The following is a 14,258-nucleotide window of genomic DNA, read 5'->3' on the forward strand; positions in this document are numbered from 1 at the left end:
GGGCTCCGATTGGCCGCCCGGGTCGCTCCGCCCCGCCCGCGCCTCCGCGGCGCCGAGGCCACTGTGCGTCGCCTGCAGCGGGCGGTTGGGTCATTCATTCGAGTTCCGCGCGGTCACTCAGTCCTCACCTGGATGTGTAGTGAGCCCCGGGTCTGGGCCGGGCACTTGGACCAAGCACTGCGAAGGCTGCAGAGGTCGTTTTCGTGACTTTCCCAGACCCCTCTGCCAGTCCCACACCCAGAGCTGAAGCTTTCGGGCCGTATCCCAGGTTCTTACCCGGAGTCTCCTTGGGGTTCTCACCTCACTTGGCCTCCCAGGGGCATATGATTTGCCCCGACCTTGCTCTGTCCCGCTTCTCCAGCTCTCACCTACTCTGCATTTCCCGGGCGCTCTCCTTCCACCTCCCCTCTTTTCAGTGTTGAAGTTCAGTGGGGCGCCAGCCTGTCTTCCCACCTTGTCTCCTGCCTGTCTGCCCCCCTCACCTCACCCCTTCAACGTGGTGTCTTCCTCGCCTCCTCCCTCCCCTTCTTCCCTTTCCCACGTGCCAACAATGGCCAAGTCCTATGATTTTACCGCCTGTCTCTCTCTTCTACACCTCCGCTCTGTCCACTCTCTACCCCTACCTCCTTCCCCGTCATTTCTAACCGGGATAACGGGTGAAGCCCTCACCAGCTTCAGAACTTCCAGTCTTGCCCATTTCCAGGCCATCCAGCACTCGACCACACAGTCATCTTGTGGGACAAAGCTGTGTTAGTAGTAAGTATCAAAGGTCCAAATCTGGGAGACTGGAGTTAAGTGTGTATCGTATGAATGTTCAATCATGGGCAATTGGCAAACCGTAGAGCATTTAAAAAAGGAATTGTCAGTATAGTGAAGTACCCTGCCCAGGGTTAGGAGGAATGGGAGACATCTCCTCTGAAGAAACAAAGCTTTGGGCGAAGCGGGGGATGGGTGGGTCATGATGTCTTCACATATCTGAAAAACTGACCAGTGGGAAAGGCATTCAGCATGTTTTTCTAGGTCCCAGGACCTGAGCAAGACCCACTCTGCGGCGAAAATAGTGAAAAATACTATTTCAGCTTAACCCAGCTGGAAGTTTCTGAAGGTGACTTGTGTAACAAAGCTCTTTTTTGAGTTCCTGAGCAGAACATGGGTAACAATTTGTCAGAAACATTTAGAGAGACACTTGCAGAGGGTGTTACTTCCAACACCAAGGTGTTTTGCTTCTAAGAAATTCAAGAGGTGAGCTGGTTTGGAAAGGGAAGATGATGAGTTTTTATCTTCAGCATGTAAGTTTTTAGCTGATCAACATCCAAGGAAGATAACAGTAATTTGAAAGCTTTAATTGGGCCACGGAGCCCTCTGTGAATCTGATGGAAGCTATAAATCTTTTCACAAGGAAAGTGCGCATACGTATCTATATTCAAAATTTTGCACGCAGATTCAGGGAGTTCACAGAGCCCTGAAGTGCATCCTTGGAACCCACGAACTTCAGGTTGAAAACTCTAATTCTGATAGACGGTTCTTGATATGGAAGTTACACTTGGCAGTTTAATAATTTCTTTATAAACTGTCACCTTTCTCCTTGTGATATGTGATCATCATTCCTAACCATAAAAGTTTTGGCCACTAACTAGGCCTGTTAGGCTCTTGAAGTATGAGTTGAGACAATTATTTATTATTAACTGTGCATTGCAGTGCTTCTCCTCAGACCAGTGCCAAAAGCATCATTTTGGAAGTTTGCTTAAAAACTGTATTTCCAGGCTCCACTTCTCAGAGAATCTAATTAGAGGAGAAGGCAAGAAATCTGGGCTTAACATGCCTTCTGTGTGAGTCTGCTGTGCAGCCACATTTGAGAAGCCCTGATTTAGGGCAGTGGTCGCTACACCTTTTTTTTTTTTTCCTGCGGTACACGGGCCTCTCACTGCTATGACCTCTCCCATTGCGGAGCACAGGCTCCGGATGCGCAGGCTCAGCGGCCATGGCTCACGGGCCCAGCCGATCCGCGGCATGTGGGATCTTCCCGGACCGGGGCACGAACCCGTGTCCCCTGCATCGGCAGGCGGACTCTCAACCACTGCTCCACCAGGGAAGTCCCCGCTACACCTTTTTGATCAAGCACTCTTTACCAGTAAAACTATTTTGAGGCTAGAGAGCCACTATTTGTATATGTATTTATTAATAAATAATATACATGTATAATTTTGCCTACATATTCTATATAATAAAACATCTGACTATAAAAGTCAACAAAGACTGAGGTAAGAATGAAAAAATAATATTTCAAAATATGTATTTTATTTGTTGAATAAAATTCCCACTTAAAATGAGATGGAACAGGCCTCATTAGTTGAGCAAATCTTGATTTAATACTCTAATTATACAGAGATTTTTCAGGTCTTGTTCTACCTTTACTTTTTTTTTTTTCAACACTTAGTTTTAATGGTTGTCATAAATAAAAAAAGAAACTTCACAAACCCTCCAAATGGAAAAAGTACATCATTGGCAAAACATTTTCTTTTCTCAATACCATTTGTTAATTAAGCGATTTTTGAAGAAATGTGCCTACTAAGAAATTCCAAAAAGTACCTGGTAGGATATTGTATGACCTTAAGCATCACTGAAAATTATCTTCGTGTTCTGGATAGGGTATCAACCACAGAGCCTAAAGTTTACTAAAAGCTGGGATCTCACCTCGTCAAGACTCTCTGTATAATTGATCCGTCTTTTGTTCGTGCCAGAAAAAGAGCTCCTGCCTTCAGGTACAGACTGGAAAACTTCTGAATTCTATAGATGATTCTTTTTTTTTTTAATTTTATTTAAGTATAGTTGATTTACAATGTTGTGTTAATTTCTGCTGGTTCAGCAAAGTGGTTCAGTTATAAATATACATACATTCTTTTTCATATTCTTTTCCATTATGGTTTATCACAGGATAGTGAATCTAGTTCTCTTTGCTATACAGGACCTTGTTGTTTATCCATCCTACATATAATAGTTTATATCTGCTTATCCCAAACTCCCAATCCATCCCTCCGCCACCCCCCTGCCCCTTGGCAACCACAAATCTGTTCTCTATGTCTGTGAGTCTGTTTCTGTATTGTAGATATGTTGATTTGTGTCATATTTTAGATTCCACATACAAGTGATATGTGGTATTCGTTCTCTTTCTGACTTACTTCGCTTAGTGTGATGCACAGATGATTCTTTATCCCATCAACTGACCAGGGGCCCTTTAAAGCTTGGAGAGTTCTATCTGGTAAACAATTTCAGGGAGATTGAGTAAGAGGCCCCAGACTCCCTTAAACATTCTACCACCCAGAATTCTCCTTCTTTGGTCCCTTAGGTGCCTCATCTTGATGCTTGTTACCGATTTCTGCTTTCCACACGGTCACTTGTGGCCTCCATGGGCCTCCTTCCCTTCAAGCTGTTTTATTTCTTGCTGAGCTGATGACCCTCCCAGCTTTGGACAGCCAGCCCCTGCCCTCTTTCTGATGGCCAGGGCTCCTGAAAACCCCATCAGCATCGAGCTGTGGGAGGCCCATCTGTCCCTGCTGTCAGATGCGAGGGATGGCTGGACCACTGCCCAGGTTTTTTCAGATTGAACTTTCCTCCCTGTGACAGAAGCTTCCAGGAGCATTTGGTGACTCTTGAAGGGCTTGAGATCAATAGAAGAAGCAAGCTTTTTCTTCCTCTGGGGAGCCAGCAAGACCGGTGAGTCATCTGTCACTGCTAATTAACAAAAAGGGTCTGAACATTGGGGAACACACAGAGAGAAAAGGATTCAGATTAACCAGACACTGGGGTTTAAAAGAAAATACCAAAAAAACCTATTTTCCAGAATGTAGTCTATTCATTATGTGGTATTAGGAGAACAGAGAGAAAATTAAGCTAATTGGCAGCAGCAGTGTGTTTTAGGAAGCCTCGGAGGGCCACTGCAGAGAGATTCAGGCTGCCCATGGAGATGCGCAGAAGAAACAGCATGTGGCCAAGGGCACAGAACACAACCTCATCTTGGAAGAAGCTGGGATACCAAGAATTAGGCATAGAGTGTATTCATTAAAGCTTGCAGAATTTTACCAAAGATCCCTTCTTTCCTCTGATGCTGCTGTGGACCCTCCAAACCAGGCACTGGAAACTGGAGGCATGTATTTCGTTTGGCAAGCACAGTTTTTAAATTCTTATTTTGAATGGGAACACCTTTTATGGTGTATGACATACGCTGACCATCCCTGAAAATCAAGTCTCTCTACATTTGCCAGGACTTTAACCTGGTCTCTAAAGGTGTTTGAACAGAACTGCTCAGTAATATTCTCCAGAAGTCAGAGGAGATGGTAGTTTAATGATGCCCACCTTGGATTCTGGGTTTTAGAGCTCATTGGGGATGCCTGAGGGCTCAGCTGGCCAGTGGGTTGGAGGGCTTTCAGGGGAAGAGGCAAGGCTGACCACTGCAGCCTGGGGAGGGCACTGCCTCACCAGAGCCCTTCTCCCCCAGAGCCCTTCTCCCCCAGAGCACTGGCCATGTTCTTGTCAGTCTGTTGTCTCCACCAGGCACCAGGCGTCTAGGAACTGTCCTTCCCCAGGTACCCGTTATTCAGGGCAGCTCCCAAGAGAGAAATATGAAGGAATCAGTCAAGGGCGACAACAAGAATTTAGCCTAGGTGTACTGTAACTGTATTTTCAGGACCCAAATTCAGACCTCATGGTCCAAAATTGGGAACATAGTATTTGAATTGTGACTGTCCTGGAAGGTTCATGACTTGTGAGCACTAGAGCTCAACCAGAGTCCACTAGGGGGGAAAAAAAGAGAAAGAAGGAGTTAGATCCTCAAGACCTATCTGGGAGAGTAAGACACTTGTGTCATGGATACACTCTCTTATAAACTGGGATCTGGACTTCTTTCTCCATGAAGAATGATCTTGGATTTCCACCACATACCTGAAAACTTATGTAGTCAAGGAGACATGGTCTGGTGTAGACAACCTTGTTTGTGAACCTGTGTCGCCCTCCAGGGCCACCCCTAGGACCACCCGGACCACGCATGGATGCCGGAGGACAGTTGTGTTCAAGGCAACCACATCCAAGTGGCATCGTTTGGACCTCGTGAAACAGTGATGTGAGTCCTCCTGAGGTCCCTGCGGCGTCCTGTGGTCCTCCAGGACAAATGCTACCCATCTCTGTGTCGTCATACATTCCTGAGCTTTTAAGATCATGTCTCCTTGCTCCAGCCTGGCTGAGAGGGAAAAGAACAAAGAAATCCCTTAACTTGGCTTCCTGAAAACCACTGAACTGCACCAAACTGTCTAAAAATATATTCCCGAATTCTAACACACAGACTTGTGAGACGGTAGGGGAAAAAAAACCCTGCTAAAACATGGCTTATATATGTAACATCAGAAGAGAGTAGTTTAGAAATGACTAAAAGAATATCAGTTTTCTTTGACTGCACATGTGGCTTGGATTTAATAAGGCATAATAGACCAATGGCATGAAAGCTCTACAGTAGCACCTGTCTAGAACAGGTTAGAATAGGCAGAGAGAAATGGGGAGGGTAGCTTAACAAAACTTTATTTTCAGGCTTAAAGGGAACCAATAAAGACTTTTAAGTAAAAAAAAGTACTATCAAAAATTTTACTCTCTTGATCTAGTAATAAATATTCACTGAGTAAATTCTTACATGATTTATCATCTATGTATCTTGCAATTCATTGCTATTCAAGTAGAACCTGAGCAGAGAATAGAAACTCGGTACATATATCTTCTGTTCAATAAAGAGAAGAAAAGAAACATTTTGTGTAAGTAAAATAGAATATATAAGGGAAAAAACATATCTTTTTATAAAACAGACTTTTCAAAAATAATTTGTGTTTCTGATTAATTTTTAAATGAAACTGCTTAAAAGAATTTAAATGTATGGTAATAAATGCTTTGTAACTCATAAAAGAATGCTTGTTGCAACAACAAAAGGACAGCTATCAAGCTCAATTTAGCTACATATTAAATAATTTTCATCAGGTATTACATTTACAATATTCACAATTCATAAGCTACCAGAAGTTTATTATCAAAAGACTTTCTCCAAATCCTGTTGCCCAGTCACTTATATGGAGAAAGGAAAGATGAATAAGACAGATAGGAAGTGGAAAATTCTAGTTCTTTTTGAAATTTTAGTTCTTTATAATAAATTTTGATGCAGTATTATGTGAAAGTCTTACAACTCTAAATTGGTACTGGAGGGACTTCCCTGGTGGTGCAGTGGTTAAGAATCCGCCTGCCAATGCAGGGGACACGGGTTCGAGCCCTGGTCAGGGAAGATCCCACATGCCGCGGAGCAACTAAGCCCGTGCGCCACAACTACTGAGCCTGCCCTCTGGAGCCAGTGAGCCACAACTACTGAGTCCACATGCCACAACTACTGAGTCCGTGTACCACAACTACTGAAGCCCCCGCGCCGAGAGCCCATGCTCTGCAACAAGAGAAGCCACTGCATTGAGAAGCCCGCGCACCACAAGGAAGACCCAATGCAGCCAAAACTAACTAAATAAATAAATTAATTAATTAAAAAGAATAAATTGGTACTGAAATGTGGCTGTTTTGTGAGCCATCAGAGGCTGTCTTTATCTACGACCTAAAACAAGATCAGGGAGAGAATGACTTTAGATGAATGAACTGAGTTTAAATACGACCTTTCTTCGAACTAATGGGAGCTTGTGTCTGAGGTAGTTCATAAGTTAGAAATGTCAACAGAAAAATATATTTATCAATTTTTAAAGGAAAATATATACCATTATTATTTAAATGCATACTACTATAATTATGAACGAGATTTGGAATCATTGGTTTAGAAGCCATTTATATTTATTTATCTTTTACTCATTTTTTTTCTATTGCATTGCTGGTGCTCATTTATTGGTTCATACGTTCTTTAGATATATAAATAAATATATATTTATGTATTACAGACAAACATATGAAGTGCTTCTGGGGTATAATGAGGTATAGTTTTCAGAGGTGTATTTAGACTTAGAGAAGCTCTTAACATCTGACTAATATAAGGTAAGTTGCATTTTTCCTACGTGTCCACTTTATCTTTTTATAAAACCCAATCAGACTTTTTGTTCTTGTGACATCTTCTCTCCTGCTCATTAATATTTTTGTGCTGTGTATAGTGTATAACTTTATTATTAATTCCTATTGTTGAATAATTGAATTTTTTTCAATATTCCAAAAATAGAGAATTTCCTATGTGTCCAGCATTAATTTTTTCATTAATCTATGTCGCTGATAAAATGCTTCAGCCACTACTAATAGAATTTAGTTACTGATTTCTGATGGTTAGAGGAAGCCAACAAATTGTACCTCTCAGAAAAGGGCACAGTTTCCTTGAGCTCTGACTGGTAGATTTGATATGGACCAATGTACTAAAAGTGAGTCATCTATGGTCACAGGAATTCATGTTGTGGTAGTTCCTCTTGAAATGAACACATTTCATTTTAAGTTTATAAAATATACAGTGTCTGCCAATGTCCAATTCAGTGGCTATTATAGATGAAATGCCTCAAAATACACTGTTACCATAAAGGTGGCTCTAATAGAAAAGACAGATCATAATGTGTTTGCCTAAGATGTGGAGAAGCTGGAACATTCACACACTGCTGGTGGAAATGTAAAATGGTGTAGCTACTTTGGAAGAGAGTCTGGCAGTTCCTCAAATGGTTAAACACAGAGTTACTGTGTGATCCAACAATTCTGCTTTTAGGCATGTACACAAGAAATTTGAAAACCTATGCAAAAACTTGTACACAAGTGTTCACAGCAGCGTCATTCATAATAGCCAAAAAGTAGAAACAACCCAAGATGTCCATCAATGGGCAAATGAATAAGCACAATGTGGTGTACATCCACACAACGGTGTATTATCCAGCCGTGAAAAGGAGTGAAGTTTTAATACAAGCTACAACATGGACGGACCTTAAAAATATTATGCTGGCTGAAAGCAGTAGGATACAAAAGGCCATGTGCTATATTATCACCTAGAAAAGGCAAATCTATGACGACAGAAAGTAGATTAGTGGTTGCCTAGAGCTGGAGCTGGGGGTGGTCGGGGCCAGTTGAAAGTGACTGTAAATTGTATGGAGTTTCTTTCTGGGGTGATGGGAATGGTCTCAATTTGACTCCTGTTATGGTTGCATAACTGTGTATATACTAAAAACCACTGAACGGTACATTTCAAATGGGTGACTTGTATAATATGTGCATTATAGCTCAATAAATCTGCTACCAAAAAACCCACACAATGAAACAAAAACAATGCTTTTAAATTGAAGCCAGATCATGTTACTTAATCTAAAAAGCAAAACCAAAAATGAAACAAAGCCCACAATGTCCTCCCCTAAGTAATTAGTAAATGCTACAACCTTGAGTGAGCCAGAGATGCCTGTTGTGGTCTCACGTAAGTCCACGGTCAACATATGCCCCTGCACAAAGAGGACCCTGTGTGGCTTTACCCTAGGTGATTCCTTTCTTTTAGATGAGAAGTTTCAGTAAGTCCTGAGTTTTATAAGATACCTATTCGATTGGATTAAATTAGTTAGACATTTATACTTAGTTTACTTGGATTGTAATTTTGCTCAAGGGCAATATAATTGAGCAATATGTTTAATTTTTGTGTGGTTTTTTTTTTTGGTTTTATAGTGTTTTTCATTTTCTTCTAATATTTTCTTATGAAAAAATTCAAACATACAGTTGAAAAACCTTGTAGTTATCCTCGGTCTACCCACTACCTAGAGTTTAGCATTAACATTTTGTTATGCTTGTTTCAGCACATATCTATCCGTCTATCCATCCCTCTAACCTTCCATTCAGCCATCTTTTTTTTCTGACGCATTTCAAAGTAAACTGCAGGTATCAGGACATGTCCTCTTTAAGACTTCAGCATTCAGATCATGAGCCTGAGTTCAGGATTTGTTCACAGTTTCTTCTTTTGATATATAATTTACATACTTTGAAATTCACAAATCTTGAGCATGTATTTGCTGCATTTTGACAGATGCATAAACTCCTGTAACCCAAACTGCTATCAGGGCATAGAACATCACCTTTACCTTAGGAAAGTTTCCTCTGGCCCCTTCCCAGCCAATCACGCTAAATTTCCTGTTCTCCCCGACAAAAGTGCCCACTGTTCTCTCTCTCGCTCTCTTTTTTTTTTCCATTTTAGTCTCATTTTGTTTTTTAAACAACAGTGAGGATAGATCAACAGAATACAGAAGATGAGGACAGGCTCTGGGTGTAGTTCAGGCAGATGAGAATTGCATCATTCTGGAATATATTTGTATCTGGTCAGACCATTGTTAATACTATCAATAATACACCTCACTGGGGCTTCCCTGGTGACGCAGTGGTTGAGTCTGCCTGCCGATGCAGGGGACACGGGTTCGTGCCCCGGTCCGGGAAGATCCCACATGCCGCGGAGCGGCTGGGCCCGTGAGCCATGGCCGCTGAGCCTGCATGTCTGGAGCCTGTGCTCTGCAACGGGAGAGGCCACAGCAGTGAGAGGCCCGCGTACTGCAAAAAATTAAAAAATTAAAAAATAATACACCTCACTGTGGTAGTGACTTAGAGTGAGGTATTTCCATTTTTAAAAAAATTCTTATAAATAAAGTTGTGATGAACATTTTCCTATAAATCTCTAGATGCATGTATAGTTATTAATAGTCAAATTAGTATTTCCCTTTATCTGAACCAGACTGAACTTTAGTTCTTTTGATGGAATGAACTCACATTCCCTTCATTTCCAATTAAGTGCAATGTTCAACCAATATCCAGAAACCTGCACAGAGGCAACATCGGCCATTGGATGGCCTGGTCCTAAACCCCCAGCGATCTGGGGATGGACAGGAGATGGGTTTTGCTCAAAGCCAACTGCTGAGCCCTTGTAAGGACTATCACGTGATTGTTACAGCCAAATAGAGGTGCCTGACCCTTCTAACTTTCTCAGAGACTGAAACTGGGGACCTAAGGTGAAACCCAATTGCAGCTTATTTTTGCCTTATTTGGAATGTGAAGAGAAAACTGTCCTCTTAATGTAACCATTGAGACATGTATCAAGAAGAACAAGCAAGCTACATTTCTAAGCAAAGGTGCTCTAAGCAGGGGGTATGCAGATGTCACTCTGACCTCGTCATACATTGCTCATAGCAATGGCCTTACTCTGTTATTTCCATCTTCTCCAGTGGGAAGGAAAAGTCATTACAGGACAGAGCCAAGAACTTCAGGCCTCTTTAGGGATTTTTCTCAAGGAGCTCTTATAAACATGAATTTGCTGGTTATTGAGACATATTTTGCCTAATTGCCTTTTCGGCTCCCCAAGGATTATGCTAGCTACTAGTATATTACTAAAAAAGCTGTACTTCTTTTAAGCGATTCATTATTTTGAACCATGTATGGGTTTGTTATGGCTGTCATAACAAAGTACCCCAGACTGGGAGGCTTAACCAAGAGAAATGTATTTTCTCACAATCCTGGAAGCTGGAAGTCCAGATCAACGTGTCAGCAGGGTTGCCTTCTTCTCAGGCCTCTCTCCTCGGCTGGTAGATGGCCGTCTTCTCCCTGTGTCTTCACACAGCCTCCTCTCTGTGTGTCCTGTTCTCCTTATAAGGACACCAGTCATATTGGATTAGGGCCCAATGTGACCTCCTTTTACCTTAATTACCTCTTTAAAGCCTTATCTCCACATACAGTCACATTCTGAGGTACTGTGGGTTAGGACCTCAACATACAAATTTTTTTTTCAGGGGAGACACAATTCAGGCTATAAGAAACCATAAAACACAAATATATAAGAAAAATGTGAGCATAAGAAAAAGTAAAAAGCTCATAGCTTCATCAGTTTGAACAAACCAAGATCCTTTCTTGTTTTTGCCCAAACTCAGACCTAGTTGATGGTTTTTTAAAAAAATTAATTAATTAATTTATTTATTTTTGGCTGTGTTGGGTCTTCGTTGCTGCGCGCAGGCTTTCTCTAGTGGCAAGTGGGGGCTACTCTTCGCTGTGGTGCGCGGGCTTCTCATTGCGGTGGCTTCTCTTGTTGTGGAGTACAGGCTCTAGGCGTGCAGGCTTCAGTAGTTGTGGTATGCGTGCTCAGTAGTTGTGGCTCCTGGGCTCTAGAGCGCAGGCTCGGTAGCTGAGGCGCATGGGCTTAGTTGCTCCGCGGCATGTGGGATCTTCCCAGACCAGGGCTCCAACCAGCGTCCCCTGCATTGGCAGGCGGATTGTTAACCACTGCGCCACCAGGGGAGTCCCTGATGGTTCTTATCCCTGGTTCTTATGCACTAGTTAACAATACTAACAGCAATCCAAGTATACTGTCCGTTTTATTACAAGCGCAGCATTAGGCATTATTAAACAAAAAACTAATTAGTTACATATTACTCTTCTTTTTTTGTCTGAAAGCATCCTTTATTTCTGCTTTCTTTAGACTCTTTTTGTCCCATTTTATCTTAAAGTACTTTTTTTTTTTTTTGCGGTACGCGGGCCTCTCACTGTTGTGGCCTCTCCTGTTGTGGAGCACAGGCTCCGGACACACAGGCTCAGCGGCCATGGCTCACGGGGCCAGCCGCTCTGCGGCATGTGGGATCTTCCCGGACCGGGGCACGAACCCGTGTCCCCTGCATCAGCAGGCAGACTCTCAACCACTGCAGCACCAGGGAAGCCCTTAAAGTACTTTTTTAATTAAAAATTTCTTTTTCATTGAAGTATAGTTGATTTACAATGTTGTGTTAGTTTCTGGCGTGCAGCAACATGATTCAGATATATATACATATATATATATTCTTTTTCATATTCTTTTCCATTATCATTTATTACAGGATATTGAATACAGTTCCCTGTGCTGTACAGTAGGACCTTGTTGATTATCTATTTTATATACAGTCATTTGTATCTGCTAATCCCAAACTCCTAATTTATACCTCCCCCACCCGTTTTCTCCTTTGGTAACCATAAGTTTCTTTCCTATGTCTGTGAGTCTGTTTCTGTCTTGTAAATAAATTCATTTGTCTCATATTTTAGATTCCACAATATATTTACTCTTTTAATTCAACTTTCCTGAATGAATTTCCTAGTTGGAATGTTTTCCTTTAGGTTTATTTGTTACATATATTTTCCTCATTCAAGTTCACTTAACTGTATCAGGTCAATGTTTTTCTTACTTGAACAATCTTAAATGTAACCTATATAATCTAAAATAATATTGGAAAACTTTTTCCTACTAAATAGTTGACTAATCTCTAGTATTGCCTCTAGGATTTCTATTAAATAATAAGTTTCTATTAAAGAAATATGTATAGGGCTTCCCTGGTGGCACAGTGGTTGAGAGTCCGCCTGCCGATGCAGGGGACACGGGTTCGTGCCCCGGTCCGGGAAGATCCCACATGCCGCAGAGCGGCTAGGCCTGTGAGCCATGGCCGCTGAGCCTGCGCGTCCGAAGCCTGTGCTCCGCAACGGGAGAGGCCACAACAGTGAGAGGCCCACGTACCGCCAAAAAAAAAAAAGAAAAAAAGAAATATGTATAATTGGAAAAAGGAATTAGTAGCACTTTACATAAGACTGTAAGTATATCAATTGTCCACATCAAAAATGGGGGAGGGATACTTATGGTACTGATGCAGGTGGGGAGGCTAGAAGTCTTCCAAGTCATTTCTTGGTACCACTCCAAAACCCAAGGAACTGCAAGTGAGAAATGAGATGACATACACAACAGTGACATTTAGTCAGCAGGAACTGGTTGTGAAATCTACTGGCAGGTACTGGAATAAAGTGTCAGAAAATTTCTCAGAACTATTTGGTGTCTGGGAATCCTGCATCTGGAGTCTGATGATGACATTTGGTGTGTTTGCCAAAAAACTATGAGGCTGTTGATGCCTTTTCCCAGGATGTTAAAGTGGTCAAGCCAAGGGAAGTGCAAAACTATTGCCTGGGGGTGGTGGTGGTGGGGTCCCTATATTTTTGCATCAATCTTTGTTAATTGTTGGCAAGTTGTGTTGATGTTTTGAGAGAAGAATTTCATTTGATTTTTGATACTGACCCCTCCAGGCACTAAAATATAAACCTCAAAGAAAAGAAAGCTGTCTTCCAATCTGTAACTCCAAAGAAGAGCATTTAGGGAGCCTCAGCTCCTCCTTTTCTCTGTCATTTGTTGCTACTCTTCCCATCAGCACCATGCCAAAGATGCAGATTGAGTATTTAGCCTGTATTCTGGGCTGAACTGCCTGGATGGGACACTTTCCTTCCAGGTTCTGATTATATTTCCTTTCTGGGGACCCCATTTTTATGGTTCCCCAGGGCCAAGAAGAGCAATCTGGGATACTGATTCCCAGATGGGAATTTGGCAGTGTTTCTAATGATGACCTGGAAATGGAGATGTCACTCTGCCAGCCAGGCCCTCAGAGGAGAGTTCTGGCGGGCTGGAATGCGAGGCTCTCCACTTTTAAGCACACCTACCTGCTCTCACCTTCAGTTTGCCTTCACTGCCTCCCAGTTTACTTTCCCTAAGCCCTAACTCTAGCCCCTGTGAGCAGTCAAGATGATGGCTGAGGCTGAGTTCAGAGCAAGCAGGCAAGGCTTCTGTTGATGGAGGGGACATTACCAAGGTGCCTCGAGGAAGTTCCAGCACAGATAAGGTCTGTGTGGAAGGATGTCCTGGTATAGATGGCTCAGTGCTTCCAAAGGGCAGGAAACATCCAGCTCCATGGTTCAGACTACTTGGCATATTGTATAGTTGGTCATTCTATATAGAGACGAGACATACCTCTGTCCAGAGATCCATACCTTACTGTTGCAACTACATTTCTGTTGGTCCACAAACCCCCAGCCTCACAGAGGACTTTTTTTTTTCTTTTTCTTTTAGCTGCTGCCTTCCTAAAACCAGTCTCTGTGCCAAGCACTGGAAGAAACTTGATTTTGTTCTGTGAAGTTGCCATCTTATATAATTCATATTTAAATTATATAATTTATATGGCTGGTCTTATAAGGTGTAGAAGAGGTGGGGGAGAGAATCCAGTGTGTATTTAGGGGAAGTCGGTGATACAGATAATATATTTTGGGAGGCCAGGGAGCTTGCGTGCTTAAGATACTGTTTTTCAAATTTAATGTGCATACAAATTACCTGGGGATATTATTAAAATGTAAATTCTGATTCAGTCTTCTTGGGATGGGTCCACTGACGGTACTTTCAGTAGCATTCCTTAGGATCTCCCAGG

This window comes from Leucopleurus acutus, assembly GCF_964270905.1.
Source record: "Leucopleurus acutus genome assembly, chromosome: 19".
NCBI classification, from domain to species: domain Eukaryota; kingdom Metazoa; phylum Chordata; class Mammalia; order Artiodactyla; family Delphinidae; genus Leucopleurus; species Leucopleurus acutus.